At 38.6% G+C, this 16,947-nt stretch overlaps 2 protein-coding genes across 4 annotated transcripts in view; one reads left to right on the top strand and one right to left on the bottom strand.

Annotated features, from left to right (window-relative positions):
- LOC134817087 (WD repeat and FYVE domain-containing protein 1-like) overlaps positions 1 to 13,608 on the bottom strand; it is a 66,149-nt gene extending 52,541 nt beyond the window's left edge. Inside the window, exon 1 of the mRNA XM_063826194.1 lies at positions 13,585 to 13,608. The gene's annotated coding sequence lies outside the window, so the exon portion shown is untranslated. The remainder of the gene's footprint in view (positions 1 to 13,584) is intronic.
- LOC134817085 (intraflagellar transport protein 56-like) overlaps positions 1 to 16,947 on the top strand; it is a 48,930-nt gene that overhangs the window by 21,580 nt on the left and 10,403 nt on the right. The window lies entirely within an intron of this gene.

Raw genomic sequence — 16,947 nt, 5'->3', positions numbered from 1 at the left:
AAGTATAGCTTAACTGGCGAGCAAGCATCGTCCCACTCGGCGGGGACGAAAATACCGAGTCCAATCACAGAAAGTTAACCAAAAGATAAAAACAAGAGCTCGGATATCAACAAAAATCACACGCTCCAGACGACGGGGGAAGAGAGGATAGGAAGTAAGCTGCTGGGCTCAACAAATTTTGATAATTGTAAACAAATTTGTTCTTGTGCCCTATAATAATTTGGTATTGAGGTATGACCCTGTACTGTGCGTGATAGTGAAAATGAAAGTGAATGTGAATCTGTAATGTGAACGAAATGAGTTATGGCCAGACGATTCTTCAATTTCAAAATAATAAAGTCAAAGGACTCTGTTTTAAAATACAAGCTCATTCTTATCAAAGTTTAATTCTGTCCATTCTAATTCTTCGTACCTGGACTGTATCTTGAGTAGCTCACTTTTCAGTGTTACTTTAACTAAGTTCGTTGACTTAGTAAAGCTTATCAAACTGTCAATTTTTCGACAGTCGTTCCACATTTTTGTTGATTGATAAATGAAAGAGGAGGATGGGTTCAGGGTGATGAACTGGTCTGAACGTCTTTGTGATGGTGATCTGTGGAGTAAAGATAGGAGTGAGATTGGAGATTCTAATCTGACAATTTTGAACAGTTCTAATAGACATGTGTATTTGTACAGGTTGTGGACGGTAAGAAGGCCGTTCTTGTTGCACTAAAAACTCTTGCTAGCTATCTAACAAACCGTAGCCAAGTAACTTCTTTTCAAACTGAAAAATCGGACAAGTGTTCAGTTGAGTACGGTGTACCCCAGGGGTCAGTGTTAGGACCTCTACTATTTCTGATTTATATAAATGATATTGTGAGCTCCTCAAGTTTGGCTGAATTCGTCCTGTTTGCTGATGATACAAATATTTTTGTGATAGGTCGTTCAGCACAGGAAGCTTTTGAAAAAGCTAATCATGTAATGAAACAGGTCAGTAACTATATGGAGTCTAACAAGTTACATATAAATGCAGGGAAAAGTTGTTTTATGCATTTTCAGCCAGGTTTGTCAAGAGCAACACAGACCTGTGCTAGAACACGGCCCTTTAACAGGAATCTAACGATTTCAATAGATGGCAAAAAGCTAGAAAAAGTTCAATGTACAAAATTTCTTGGGGTGATAATAGACGAACAGCTATGTTGGGAACCACATCTTAATCATTTATCTTTAAAGCTGAACTCCAGTATTGTATCGATTAAGAGAATTTGCAAATTCATTCCCAAATCTGAATATTTGAAACTATACAATGCTCTTTTTATGTCACATCTTAGCTATTGTATAAGTTGCTGGGGTGGGATCCCTAAACATAAGCTGAATAAAATCTTTGCTATTCAAAAACGATGTATACGACTGCTATTTGGTAACATTCCCAATTTTGATCATAAAGAATACTACTTAACCTGTGCACGTTCAAGAACTTATAACGAACATATGGCTAAAAAGAACTACTGTCTTGAACACACTAAACCGCTATTCACTGAGCAGAAAATTATCAACCTGGAGAATCTGCACATGTACCATACATTTATGGAACTATTCAAAATTCTTAAATTTGATGTCCCCCAGTCGATTAAAGATCTTTTCAAGTTCTGTCCTAGAAATGAAAAACTTCGTCTGATTGTCCCATTACTGAGATTAGATATCTCCCAACAGAACTTTTTGTACACCTCTACGAAAATTTGGAATGATCTCATCCCCTATGTATTCGAAATATGTGATGCTAATGAAGATGGGATAATAATCCCGGGTTCTTCCAAAAATTCAGACTTATCAGCTTCGTCAGGTATTATTAAATCTAACCTTAAAAAGCACTTGCTATCCCTCCAAAATCGAGGTGACCGGCGTGACCCTAATATATGGTAACTAATCTATATTATATCTCAAATTCTACATCCGGTACGGCTCTGCACACATGATATCTCTCTCTGCCATGAAACATGGCTAACCTTTCAAACTATGATTTAAAACATAAACCTAAACTAAAACTCAACTGGGCTCTCCTATGTCACCAAACTAGACCAATAAGCAATTTTAGCTTAGATAATTATATTTTTCTATATTTGTATAATAAGTTTTATATTGACGTAGTGGATGGTTGAGGGGGTTTCAAGCACAGGTCACTCTCAAATCCTAAAGATAAGCAGTGGCCTTCGGCACTTGAAACCTCTTCAAACCTCCCCTGATTTATTTATTATTGATATTGTTTGATTGTGCCGTAAAAATAAATATTTGTTTTATTAAAATATTTGTTTTATTAACGGCTTTGTATGCTCTTTTTCAAAGAATTCCCTTCCTAGGATTTGTTCATCTATACAACGTGTTCTGGCACATGTTCTAAATTTATCTAGATATGCTTCAAGGTCACCAAATAGTATTCTGATACATTTTTTCTGAGTGATGAAGATAGGTTGAAGCATATTGTTACTCGACCCACCCCATACCGATATTCCAAATCTTAGGTGTGACTCAAATAACGTGTGGTACAATTCTTTATGGTGTTTTTTCGGGATAACGTGTCGTATTCTACTGAGTCTTCCGATCTCACACCTAAGTTTCGAGTTGAGGGCTCTTATTTGAACATCCCATTTTAGCTTTTCGTCAATAATAACACCTAAAAACTTGGTCTCTTTAACTTGCTTTATTACCGTATTATTTAGAGTTAGTATATATTCTGATTCGTTATCTGCCTAATTATCAGTAGCTGTACGTGACGGATTGAAGTGAATGTAGCAGCATTTCTTTATATTTATATGTAATAGATTGCATTTCATGTACTGGTGTAACAAACGGAGAATTTCGTTTGCTCTTTCATACAGTTTTTTTCTACATTCATCTACTACGAATATGTTTGTGTCATCTGCAAATAGTATGAACTTGCCCAGATCAGTTGTTCTAAATAAGTCGTTAACATATATTATAAATAGCAAGGGTCCGAGACAAGAGCCTTGGGGAACTCCAAAGAGAACAGGCAGCTTGTCAGACTCTTCGCCCAGTACAGAGACATATTGATATCTATTAGAGAGATAACTAGCGATGAGTCTATTGGCGTTTCCACGTATTCCATAGTTGTCTAGTTTATTAAGTAGTTTTTCATGTGAGATCGTGTCAAACGCTTTAGATAGATCAATAAATATTCCAAGTACATGCAGTTTTTTGCTAAGACAGGATTCTATGTATAGTAATTCACTGAGGAGTTGAGGGCATGGCTTGTGGAGTGATTTTTTCTAAATCCGTACTGGTTCTCGTAAATCATTTTCTGGGACTGAAAGAAGCTATACAGTCTGTTGTAAATAATTTTTTCAAATATCTTACCAAAAACAGCTAAAGTTGATACTGGCCTATAGTTTTCCAGCAATTCCTCATTATCCTTCTTATAGATCGGACTGATTCTCCCAGTCTTTAAATCATCTGGGAATACTCCATTCCTCATGCATTCACTGTATAATAAAGATAGTATAGGACAGATAACTTTAGACGATTCTTTAACTACATGTATTGGGATGTCGGATGACTTCCCATTCTTCAGTTCAGATATAATCATTCTAACCTCGTCAGCTGTACAGTCATTAATGAAAATACTGGACGTGTTTGCTCTAGGCAGGTAGTCATAAAAACTAGGAAGATTGTTAATAGTTAGTTCTCCAATTTCATTATATGCCCCGTTTAAATTAGACGCTAGAGAAACAAAATACTTATTAAATTCATTGGCTATTACTCTACGATTGGTTATCTTCTCATTGTTTATAGTAAACAGTGGTTTTATTTGCCGTTTCTGTTTGCCCCGTATTTGATTAATCAGTTCCCATGTCTTCTTACTATTACCGTTTGTGTCTGCAAATTTTCCCATGAAATACTTAGTTTGAACATCTTTGCGATATTTTTTAACCATCCTTCTATAATCCTTATAAGTTTTGTATCTAGAACGTTTTTCACAACATTTCAAGCATTGACATGTTCCACCTTTATAATCAGTTTCACCGAGTTTACATTTTTTCTTTCTAACTTTAGCCCAATTGTCATAGAGTTGGTGCTGATGCTTGATTTTGGCTATAAGCCCAGGTGTGATCCATGGGTTATTTTGTGTAGTTCTTTTGGAAGACTTAGGGGTTGCCAACTTACACGTTTTATCGATACTACTTTTGAAAACATCATGAAATACCGTGAAGTTGTCAATTACTTTATTCTCTAATTCATGTTCCAAGTCCTTTACAAAAGAGGTAACATTAGACTTACAGTAGTCGTAATATTGTTAATATTTTAGGTTACTCTTGGTGGATCCCATACTCTTTTCAAATATTTGAATGACTGGTGAGTGGTGGGATATACGATCAGTAAGTGTGCCTGAGGCTATTATACTCTCTACATCGTTAGTTATAATATTGTCAATACACGATACTTTACAACCTGGCTTCTCATGAGTTGGCAGAGATATTAGGGGAAAAAATCCTCTACTGAACAGGACTTCCTCATAACGTTTTACAATCGCATTATCCTTATTATGTAGATCAATGTTGAAATCACCTGCCAGGTAACTGCATTTCGGCAAATTATCGAGAATTGCTGAGAGTTCTAATAATGCAACATTTACATCACCACTTGGAGGGCGATACACTACACCAACAGTGACCGGAGTATTCTTGCTGCTTATCGTAACAAATAGAGTTTCTAGGTTTTCAGATATATGGGACAAATTGCCATTTACTGTAGCACTGAGGGTATCACATACATAAAGAGCGACTCCAGTGCCTTTTCTTTTATCTTGCAAAGTGTTTTGGTAGAAACTATTGTATCCAGTCAGTTGGTAAAGGTCACTTAATTCGGGGCCTTCATTTGTTTCTGCTAAAGCAATGATCGAAAATTTCATATATCTCTGTAGTTCTATTGCCAGAGTATCAAAGTTAGATTTATTACCATCGATATTTTGAAATAATAATGATGAGTACTCGTTCATTTGGTTGCAAAATGTTTTATTAAATTCTTTAACACTATATGGGTTACAGTTATTGAGTAATCGGTTGATGTTTACAAGTGTTTCATCAATGTCAGTACTATTATTTTCAGAGTCAGTATCTTCATATATAAACGGATTGTAACGAGTACTTGCTAAGTGTACACAGTTAGGGCAGTAAAAATCTTCATATATTTTGTTTGTACTGGATTTAGTATAGCATTTATGGTGCATAGCACAGTCACACCTACAACATTCAGCAATGAATTGGCCAATGGAAATGAATTTTGTACAGACAGGGCATACCTCTTTGGTCAATTTATTCATGGGTACGGTACGTAACCTTCCCCATGTTGAGTCGCAGCAGGAGCAGGAGAGGAACCACCCATCGTCTGGGAGTATAAGCGATTGTCAACTTTATCCGATCTCTTCTTCCTTCTATCAGTCCCTCCATTCATCCTTAAAAGTATTGTATTACGTATAAGAACCCCCAGTTTTGCTGTACCACTCCAATTGAGGTGTAAATAGTCCGGTCTCTGGTTTCGTCCAATGTTCCTAGAGAATTGCTGGCTTAGGAGCCCAGCCTCATCACAGAACATGTCAAAACCAGGTACCAAAGTCACACCAAAGTTGGAATGGAGCAGCTCCTTAAAAATTAATTCATTATAATGTGCAACTTTACGATTTAGCTCAACGAGTTTGGTTGGCAGCAGCGGACACACAAATATTCAAATCAAAGGTAAAAAAAGTCATTCTCTCGTCTCAGGGTAAAGGTGACAAGAATACCTGGGCCCCTTTGGCAAACTTTCTGAACTCAGGCAGCTTGAACGACTAAATTTGAAAAAGTAAAACTTCTTGTCTGAATGAGCTATTAGAACCTCAAGAAGCTGATCCGCATGTCTCCGCTACTAAAATGTTTAATGAGCTCAATCACTCATCACTTAACAGTTTTATCTTCAAAGTGAGTTGTACAATCTAGGTTGTTTTAAGTAGCTGTTGATAGTGTAAAACAGGAGTGACTTGATCGTTTTCATAACTTCGATTTACAATTTGTACCATAATAAAACTAGCACTGCCATGGGGTTCAAAAAGGGTCATTGTAAGCCTCCAGCGTAATGGTCCTAAGTCTCCGCCCCATGTGGTGCCTGTCAGCATCAGCTAACAGAATAGCCCTAACATAACGATCAAGCCACAAATTAGGTTCTATAATGATTTAATATTGTTGAATAAAGAGATTTGAATATAATATTTGTTTTATTCTGAATATTTGTTTTATTCTTTTGGTGCCCCTCCCTAAAATTGAACTAATTAGGTGATTTTAGAGGATATGCTAGTAAAATCTCTAAAAAAAGTGTGTATCTAGGCAAAACGCGCAGTTTTGCTAGTACTTTAGTTAAGTTTTCGAAATTGTCTCACATTATCAAAGGACGATTTAGTAAAACAACTGGTTCAGCGCGCGGCTGATCGAAAAAGTTTGGTTTGCATTTACTAACTCATAACTACAGTGTACAGCGTACACGAAAAAATAACTTACTGAATCTTTTAATACAAGACACATTTTAATTCAGATGTTGTTCAATGAGTTAGCCACAAAAATGTTCAAATTATGTAGGAGGGTAAAGGACACAATTGCTAGTAGTGCTTCTTTGTGCCTGTTGACTACAATGAACATTTTGCGGGGTTTCTCCAGACGGCTTTTATCGGAGTGCGTGTTATTTACTTGGTTATGCACAAGCCAGGCCAACATTTTGTTTTTGTGTCAGCCGCGCTACCAGGTTGCAGAGTATCATAAACACTAAACAATTATACACTATACAAATTTGCTAATTACAATAGTAAAACAAAGTATTTTAGTAAAACAAAGTATTTTATTTATTAGCAGTGCAATCAATTCATATGATATAATTATAAGAATAATAGTATGTCACACCTATTTAACTGTTACGTTCGAGTAGTTGTGCCATGGCTAAATTTAACTAGGACCAGTGGTGTCGATTAACATTTTAAAAGGTGATTCTAAGTGACACAAATGGAAAATTTTAAGAAAAGACGGATCAAAACACAGATCCAAGGACAAGGAGACCCCACTGCAGGACCATACATGCTATTGGCTTGTGCATGGCCCAAAAGGTTCCAGTTGTCCAGGAAACTGTACGTAGCTGGTCAACTAGTTTTGCATTCAGACTAGGCTTGATGAGTTCTGGGGTTTCTAGAGTAAGATTTGATGGTGCCAGGTTTGTTCAGGTGGACATGGAAATTATGCGAGGAATATATAGGTATATAAAAATCATATCAATATAAAAATAGATCCAAAAATAGATCCAAAGATTCACACGGCAGTCAGGGAACTTCCAGACAGGATGCTTTTGAAACAGGTATAATTAGCGCTTTTGTAATTAGTTGTATGCAAGGGATGGGATGCTGATTGACTAAGCTGGTTCAATGCCCCAGCTATTTAGGGGGAGCCACTCAATTTCACGCCCAGGTGTTGTCAATTGCTGGGTTTCAAGTAAGAGCTTTTTGATACGGCTCTTGATAATTGAGATGGGGGAGGAAAAGTCGGAAAATTTACTAGAGCCAGGGACCATGACATTGTTTTCATTAGGAGTGCATTTGTCGAACATTTTATCAACCAAACTGTTCCATATAGTCGTACCTTTGAAGACAAAATTGTGTTTAGAAATTTCAAGTTTGTGTCGGGGGACCCGCATAGTTTGGCTACATGCTCTGGAACTTGTTTCGAATAAACTTGTCAGAGAGATAGGTTGATGCAGTTTCAAGATTTTAAACAGTTCAGTGGATATATGTTGGGTGTACAGGTTGTGGATTGACATGATTTTCTCGGTATTGAATATTGGCTTAGTGTTTTCCAAAGCAAAGCTCCTTTTTGCGATGTGTTCACTGTATGGTCTTGCACGTGCACATGTTTCATAATACTCTGCCCGGTCAAAGCTTGGTTTGCTTCCAAATAGAAGGCGTACACATCTTTTTTGGATGGAGAACAGTTTAGATAGTCTATAAGGTGTGACACCACCCCAGCTACTGATACAGTAGCTCATATGAGACTTGAATAAGGAGTCATACAGCTTATGGTACTCTGTTTCTGGAATAAACTTCATAATACGTTTAATTATAGCTATACTTGTAGTTAGTTTACTTTTTATGTTATCTAGTTGGGGTTCCCAGGATAGTTCATGGTCTATGATAACACCAAGGAATCTCACTTTATCTACTCGTGTAAGCGTGTTGCCTGATAACGTGAGTGAGTTCTCAGAGCCATATTCACGAGCACGTGCACAGGACGAGTACCGGCCAGGTCTGAATAACATGTAGACCGATTTGCTTTGGTTAATGTGCAGCAAGTTAGATTCCATATAGTCATTTACAGATTCAAGTACTTTATTAGCATTCAAATAGGCTTCTTGTTCAGTTTTTCCAGCAACAAATATGTTCGTGTCATCTGCAAACAGTATGAAGTGTCCAAGTTTGCTAGAGTTGGTAATGTCATTAATGTAGAGTAAGAAGAGGAGAGGGCCTAGAACTGATCCCTGTGGTACCCCATATTCAATTTTGCAGTGATCAGAGTGTGTATTTTGGAAATCAACATACTGCTGTCGGTTACACAAATAGCTTTCAATTAGGTCAAGACAGGGCCCTCTTATGCCATAGTGTTCAAGTTTGACAAGTAATTTTCTGTGGTCGATTGTGTCAAACGCTTTGCTTAAGTCAATGAATATGCCAATTACATGATTCTTACTTTCTAGGTTTTTAAGAATGTGGTCAATGGAGTAATTGATGGCATGTGCCGTTGAGTGGTTGGATCTGAATCCAAACTGTTTATCGTATATGACCATATGTGAAGTAAAGAAGCTATATAGTCGGCAGTAAATTACTTTTTCAAATATCTTACCAAAGATAGGTAGAATGGATATAGGCCTGTAGTTATCAAACAGCTGTGGGTCTCCTTTCTTAAATACGGGGGTGACCTTACCTATTTTGAGAATATTTGGAAATAGACCCAGCTTCATGAATGAGTTTAGGAAACCAGCTAGGTGCTTAGAGATTGTAGTGCAACATTTCTTAAGAACAGCTATTGATATGTCACTAGCCTTGTCACCCTGGAAGGTTTTAACAATTTTTTCGATTTCCTCAGTATCACAGGGGTTTAAGAACATACTGTTGGTAACTCTTTTGTTAAAGTAGTTCTTATAATTAAGGGGCCTCTGGCAAGCTGTGTCACGACTTATTGGTTTGGAGGAGCAGAGCTTCGCATTAAGTTTACCTGCAATGGAAGAGAAGAACATGTTAAAGCCATTCGATATGACACGCTTGTCTTTTACTAAACTACCATCTATTTTGAACGAGGCCTTTATTCCAGTTTTTGTTTTTCCCCTCAGTTCATTGATCAGTGCCCATGTTTGCTTCATATTACCTGAGACTTTTGAGAATTTTCTGCAATAGTACAATTTCTTGGCAGATCTGATAATGTATTTTAACTGTCGACGGAATTTACTATAGGTTAAGTATAGATCAGAGTCTCCAAGAGGGTTGGGTTCCTTAATTGTACTCTTCCACTGCTTGTAAAGATATTCTTTCTTTTTCACTGATGCAATGATCCCTGGTGTGATCCAAGGGTTTGCAATCATATTTCTTTTTGACTTTTTGAACGATTCAGATTCAATTAAAAAGTTTTCTTCGATCAAAAGTTTTATCTTATTTGCAAAAATTTCAAAGTTTTCTACGTTGTAGCACACCTGCCCACAAAAATTTGTTTGAATATCTTCTAAGAACTTGGTCATATTAGATTCACAGTAGTCGTATTTTGGTTTACAAGGGTCAAGTTCTGGTTCTTCAGGCATGCTACATTCGAGAATACAGAAAATTGGAGAGTGATGCGAAACCCTGGTATCCAGTAGTCCAGCTGACACAATATTGTCAGTGGAGTTTGTCAGAATATTGTCAATAAGCGATGGGACACAGCCTGGTTTATGGTGCGTTGCCAGTGATATAAGCGGGATGAAGTTATTTCCATATAAAATGTTTTCAAAGCTGGCAGAGCCTTTATTAAATAGATTAAAGTTGAAATCTCCAAGCAGGATAACGTTCCTATCAGGAACCTGATTAAGAAGGCTCTCAAATTCGTGTAGGGCATCTTTGTCAGATCCACCAGGTGGTCTGTATAGGACGCCAACTGTTTGGGGCCTGCCAACATTTGTTATGGAGACAAACACAGATTCAAGGTTAGGGGTACACATACATAGTTTGTCAATACGGGTGTAAGTAAGTGACTCATTGATGTAAATTCCCACTCCACTACCTTTAGATTTGTCACGTAATTTATTGGTGTATTCAGAGAGATAACCGGGTATCCTATACAAGTCTTTGAGGTTTGCATCAATATTTGTCTCAGCCAAGCCAATAAACGAGAGTGGATGACTGTACTGTGAGATTTCTGTGACAAATGTATCAAAATTTGCAGCATTTCCATCAATATTGTTAAAAATACCAGTAAGGTTCTGCCCATTTCTATGATACAGCTTTATGAGGTTCTTAAAGCTTTTATGATCATAATTTTTACAGCTTTTATGGATTTCATTGATTTCAGAAACATCTTCAATTTCATCAAGGTGGACTGGGTCATGTTTGTCACGTATAAGTGCAGAAGCAAATGGGCAGTACCGTTGTGGTAAGCTGGCGATGCAGATGTAGCATTGCCAGCTATCATTGGTGTGGCTGTATTGGAAGAGATTTTTGGCACATTTAGAGTGAGTAACTGTTCCACAGGAGCTACAGTTTAAAATTTTGTGGTGTGTTGAGATAAATTTATTGCATCCCTTGCAAACATTCTTAGTAATTTGTGGTTGTTTGATCATCATAATTATGGTGGGCGCCTACCACCCTCTACCGCTCCGCCGAAGTTCCCCTGACTGGTGTTAAAACGTGCTCTAGACTGGCTACTCCTTCTGCCAGCTACAGATTCCTTAATATTCGCAGCAAATTTACGGATACCACTTTTACCAAGGTGGACAATATCTGAGGTAAGAGGGCCATTTGCAGCAATATCCCATCTGCCATACTCATCAGAGAGCTGGCGACCAAAAATAGAGTTATCAATAATAAAAATGTTTCTTTGCTGATAAGACACATCGAGGATGCCCCGATTAAAGCTTTCAACTTTTCTATTTAGAGAGTTTAGTCTAGTTGGAAGTAACATTGACAAGTGGATTTTGGATTTGGGGTAGGTTTCAGTAATGTCTCTGCACTTGGATTCGAGGACATGGAGGAGGTAGGCTTCTGATCGTGGATGAGACCGGGAGTTAATACTGTTGATTCCAGTATGGATGACAATATTACGGTAAGGGCCAATCTCAATTGCATCAGGGAGAGCCTCCATGTGACCTACCAAAACACGCTTCCCAGGGACCCAACGACCAAAGGTACCTACTGAGTCACCAAATGTCATCCTGGAGGTGTTTGAATCACCCAGAATGATGGTCGAATTGATGAAGTGAGGAGAAATGTGTCTAAAGGTCAGGCTCACTCTCTCTGTGGAGACATTCTCGTCTGGGAGGATCCCGTGTTTCCAAAAGTCCTGCGCATATCTCGTTGTGACTAACAAGCTGTTGTCCTGAAGGGGGAGATCTTCTGATTGGCTGTCATCATTATTGCAGAAGGACATGGTACGGGCAGCTCCTAGTGAGATCGTAAGGATGTGAGATTCGGGATCAATCACAGGCTCATCATCTCTGTGCATTGGAATGTGGTTAGTACCAGAGCTATACTTACTAATGAGACACGAGTTAATCTTGATATTCCTATCATTCACTGGAGAAGGTATTTTAGGAACAATTGTGTCAATAAGCTTCTTCAGCACGTGCGGCATTTCTCTTGCTGGGTGCTCAGTGCCAGTGTACCTATACGAGAAGTCACCAAAGTACATTACTTCACGAGAGTTCTCACCAACACTAGTAAATTCGCTACAGTTATATATATATTACCACTGGAGTATTACCACTGATGAACGCTTGGACTTCCTCCTTAAGTTCTGGTGTAAGGGCTAGAGGGTCATACATTCCATAGGGCTTGCACGGTGTCACATGTTTCTTTGTGTGTGGAGAGACAGTATTAGGTAGGGGAGGGGATGTGGGACCAGGACCATGGTTAGGCTGTGGCATCCTGTTTGGTGGAGGCCGAGGGCTGCTGCTGCTTCTGTTGCCAAGCGACGACTTCATGGATGTGACTTGTTCAGTCAGGTGTAATAGGCTGTTTTGGATGCTAGTGACAGCTTCAGCTGTCAACAGGGTCGTGCTCTCTGGGTGTGGCTGGTCAACTCTCTGGAAGGCAGACTCACGGAGGCCTTTTATCTCTTGCTGTAGCATGTTCAGTTTCTCTGTGACATCATCATTAACCAACCCCTGGTTTGAAGAGCGTTCACTAAGACATAATGCGGTGACAACCTCCTTAGTTGAACGGATGTCAGCGTAGAGGGATGAAGGTACCTTACTAAGTGCGGGACAGACATAACAGCTTGGGCACTCCCACAGTTCCATTTTCTTAATATCTGATGGTGAAAGGCCGAGTAGATTACTGCACCTATTATGCCATTGCTGTTGACACTTGTTGCAGGTGATGTAGGTTGAGTTTTTGTCACTCTTCTTGCATGGACACTTCTTTTTGTTTTGGGTAGGAGTTCTCTTGTTTTGAGAAGGTGTGCTCTTGGCACTTGCACTAGGAGTACCCTGGTTTGATGGGGTTTTGGGGACAAGGCACTCTGCATCAAAGAATTTGTCTCCAGTAACATCAATGGGGCTTTCTGGTATGACAGTAGGAGATTCGGTGTTACTCTTCAGTTGCTCCTTGAAGAGGGAAACTCTAGATTGAGGTGAGTCATAGAGGCTGTTATTCGGATCGTTGGGTGGAGCCTTGTGAGGACGAGCATTCCGTAGAGATCTATCGTGTACCATGATTATGAGAAGAGGCGGGGGCAGCCGGTGGACCGTTCGGGGTGGTGTCCCGTCAGACAGGCCTCAGGACCTGGGAGAGAGAAGAGTAGTATAGAGTATAATAATGAGCAACGTGAAGGATGTGAAATATCATAGCTATATAGAAATAATCATAATAAGAATCTATAGACTGGCACACTGACAGACCAACATAGACAGGATTGATATGAGAGTGAGATGATAGGGTTGATGATGTGAGGGATGGTATGGAGGATGTTGTGGAAGGTGAGGGCTGGGAAGCCCAAATATCAAAGCTGAAAGAGTGTTAATTAGTCAATATCAAATCTGGGTATATTTCAATAAGACAGATAAGATAGTAGATACAATTTGCATACTTTCAACACTACTATTTTAATGATGGCCGGAGGGAGCACCATGAATACACTATGCTGTGAGCCCTCCAGGTGTGGTGACTGTGATGACTGTGAGGATGAGTGAAGTGTGTTTACATAACAACAGCACAACAAGTACTCAACTCTCAAGCAGGGCCATCAGCAAGTCTTCTGTTCCACCACCCCTGCAGGTTCCACACAGGCTACCCCACTGCCAACGAGTTTAGAGATTCATGGTCATTGTGCATTCATGGTACATCCTCAAATTATTTGTTATATAGTAGTGTTGAAAGTATTAATATCAGAGTCCGATCTAGCTGCAAACGTCAGACACCACAGTTCAGCCGCCAAGTACCGTTTAAGTGAACACCGAAACACAAGGTTTATGTCTGAAACCCTAACCCTGACGAGAATTGGAACTAACTTCCTTAAATATATGGTCATATCACGTGATCGAGACAGTTTTTTCGCCAATATCTTACCAGGGGAGCATTTTTATTTTTTTAATTAGGAATCAGCGTCCGAAAATACGTACAGCGATCCATGTAGGTTTCAACTGTCAGGGGCCCTTTCAGAAAAATTTAGAAGATCGCGATCGAGTGTAGAGTGATTTAGTACGCTTAATGAAGCCAAGAACATCGGTTTCATACTAATTTTTAAATGGTAATTTGATTTCTACTCCATATTTTCATTATTATTCATTGAGTTGAACTGAATTATATTTTTAAGTGTCAAGTGTGTCCGTTGAGAATTTGGAGTTTGCTACAATTTTACATTGCTGAAAATAACATAGCGCTTCTCTAGAATTGTGCACTTGAGCTTGGTTTTTGTTGTTCTTTTTGATAGTTTCGGTGTAGCTATATGGTCTTGCGCGTTGTGTTAATTGATAAATTCTCTTTATTTATTATTAAGGCTGCAATGTTGTTATTGCCAATTTTTGCATTCAGGTCATGTTTGGGTTTTTGGCTATAAATTCAAGCTCTATACTATACTAAGGAACCCTCTCTAATTGTGGATTTCTTTGAAATGCACACAGCCCTTCTTTCACGGCTCAGCTTGACGTTTCATACCAAGATGGGGAACATTGTATGCTAATTCTTACCACCATAATGAGAGTTCAAAACTGGGATTGAGCATTTGGTGCACAAATTTCTCAAATGAAGGCCGTACTAACACACTGTTTTAGTAAAACAGCTATCAATTTACAAAAATTAGGTTGGATTATTCAGAATATCTCCATTTCTATTGAAAATTCTGTATCTGATTTTGTTTCTGAAGTATCACTCAACTATTTGATTGTAGTATCAATACTGTAATTCAAAGAACTATTTCTGTATGTAGAATGTCTGTCTGTCTGTATGACCGCCCACGTGCAAATCAGACGAAAAATATGAACTTGCAAAGATTTGGGAGTGACATTTTGATCGGGTTTGTTGATATTACGCTGTGTTTAGTATGAGCAACATTTTAATTGACTGTATCTTCGGTTGTTTAGGATATTTTTTGGCGTGATTTAAACTTACTAACAAAAAATACTATTAGCTTCCTCCCTGTGACCACAGGCTTTCTAGTATATAATAATAAAAGAATAAAGTAGCAATTCAATCTTTTAATTTGACAATTATTCCAATTAGTTCCTCAAAACCAGCACCTAACAAAATTCTCGTGCTTTAACTTCCTTAAATTCTATCTCTCCGGAAGTGCTGCTTAGGCTTAACGTGCCCTTTGCAAATTTCTCGAATATGCCGTGAATGTTCCATCTGTTAGCTTCGAGCAAGCTCGACCTTGCACTACCACGCCTTCTCTTTTCACTATATCCTACTCCTTTTACTGCTTTTTTCCCTGGACGTGCATGTGTCACTTTCACATCAGGACACAGTACAACTTTCATTCCGGCTGCTTTGAGTCTAATAAATATATCCTTGTGTTCTCTTGTCATGAGCTCAGGATCCCAGCCCCCTATATCCAATACCTCCTTCGTTCGAGCCAAAAATACGTTGGAACTTATTTCACATCTCACACAATCTGGGTGGTCCGGAATTGTTTGATTGACAAAAGTGCAAGCTTGATGGTAAAAGCCAAGTTTTGGTTTTGACTTAGAGTTAAAATACCCAAATTGGAAGTACCCAGTAAAGTGGGTACTCCCACTGTACGTGGCTGAAGCAACTGTGGCGTCAGTGGTGTCCAGTATTGCGACTAATTTATCGAGTTTTGTGTCTCTATTGAACTTGATATCGTCATCTGCAAGGAAAAAATATTTTGTTTTGACCTGCAAAATAGCAAGATTTCTTCCTTGTGAAATACCAAGATCTTCGTCGCTGCTCACTATGTAACGCAATAAAGGATACTCTGCCATTTGTTGAAGAATTTCTTCAGAATAATCATTAGGTCCATCGTCGTATGCAACAATCCGAATGTCGAACCCCAAACTGTCTCTCACTGATTGAGCCAGACGAACTACTAGGTGTGGCCTTCTTGCTGTTTTTACTGCAACTGTAACACATTCCCAAAGTTTTGTGCATCTGCTCATCTGGTGAAGTGGGAGAAGGTTTACAGGTTCCCTCTTGTTAAGCCCACAAGCTCTGAAGTCACATGAGCTATTTTGAGCTATAACAGCTCCCTTCATCAATTTTCTGTCGTTTTGGAAAAATTGTTCCTCCATCGGCAATATTCTTGAGGCTTCCTTATCACAAACGGTCAGTCCAATAGGATCATACAGACAAGGAATTTTTGTTACATTGGAATTTATCTTGGATATTGGTGTGATACACAGCTCTTTATTTTCCACAACGTGCTGTAGGTAAAACTGTCCATTTTCGTCCTGTGTAAAGAACGATCCTGTGACATGCGAGCAATCAACAAGATTCAAAAATACAGCTGTTTCTTTTGTTTCGTAGCTCACACATCCTCCAGTCTTCTCGTAGATCAGACGGTTATCTGTCGTTAAACTGAAAGCCTGCTCTATATTTGGATCACAGAACTGTACACTCAGCTGTTTTCCGTCTTTAGAATCGATACACCTACCTCCATACCATAATCTTAGTCTTTGATTATGGAGCACATAATCACCTTTATGGGTTTTGGCACCTTCGTTTAAAGGGCTTGCTTTTTTTGTTGCTCCAAGAGAATTATTCACCCTTTTTACAATTTGTATATGGCTTGTGAGCGTAGTTCCTTCTGTAATTCCACGTTTCATAGCAAAGTTAGTAACGAGCATGAGCAGAGATACCATAGCCAAGAACACACAGACTAGCAGTTGTGACGAGGAGAATCTAGATGGTCTCAACATTAAAACAGATTCCTGTATGAGCTTGAGTGAATTTTAAAGAATTAAGAAGTATCTCATTTGAATCAAATCTATCTAAAAATACAACAAGCCGAAATAAAATCAATTTCGGGGTCCAGGGCAGAAGATGAACTGAGAAACTATTCGAAACGGAGTGTGTAAAATTAAAGGAATATGCGAACAATTGAGCAAACAAAGCTAAAGGGCGAAGATAATTGGATTTGTTCCACTGTTGTTTGGTCAACTGAATACCACAAAGTAGACCTCACGCGATAACGTCGGTTTTATTTATCCGTTGTAATTCTCTAATAATCATTGTAAACAACTTTAGCCGATACT

This window comes from Bolinopsis microptera, chromosome 6 (genome assembly GCF_026151205.1).
Source record: "Bolinopsis microptera isolate Bmic1 chromosome 6, MBARI_Bmic_1.0, whole genome shotgun sequence".
Taxonomy (NCBI): domain Eukaryota; kingdom Metazoa; phylum Ctenophora; class Tentaculata; order Lobata; family Bolinopsidae; genus Bolinopsis; species Bolinopsis microptera.
Note: the sequence above shows the minus strand (reverse complement) of the source record. Positions and strands in the feature narration are given on the sequence as shown.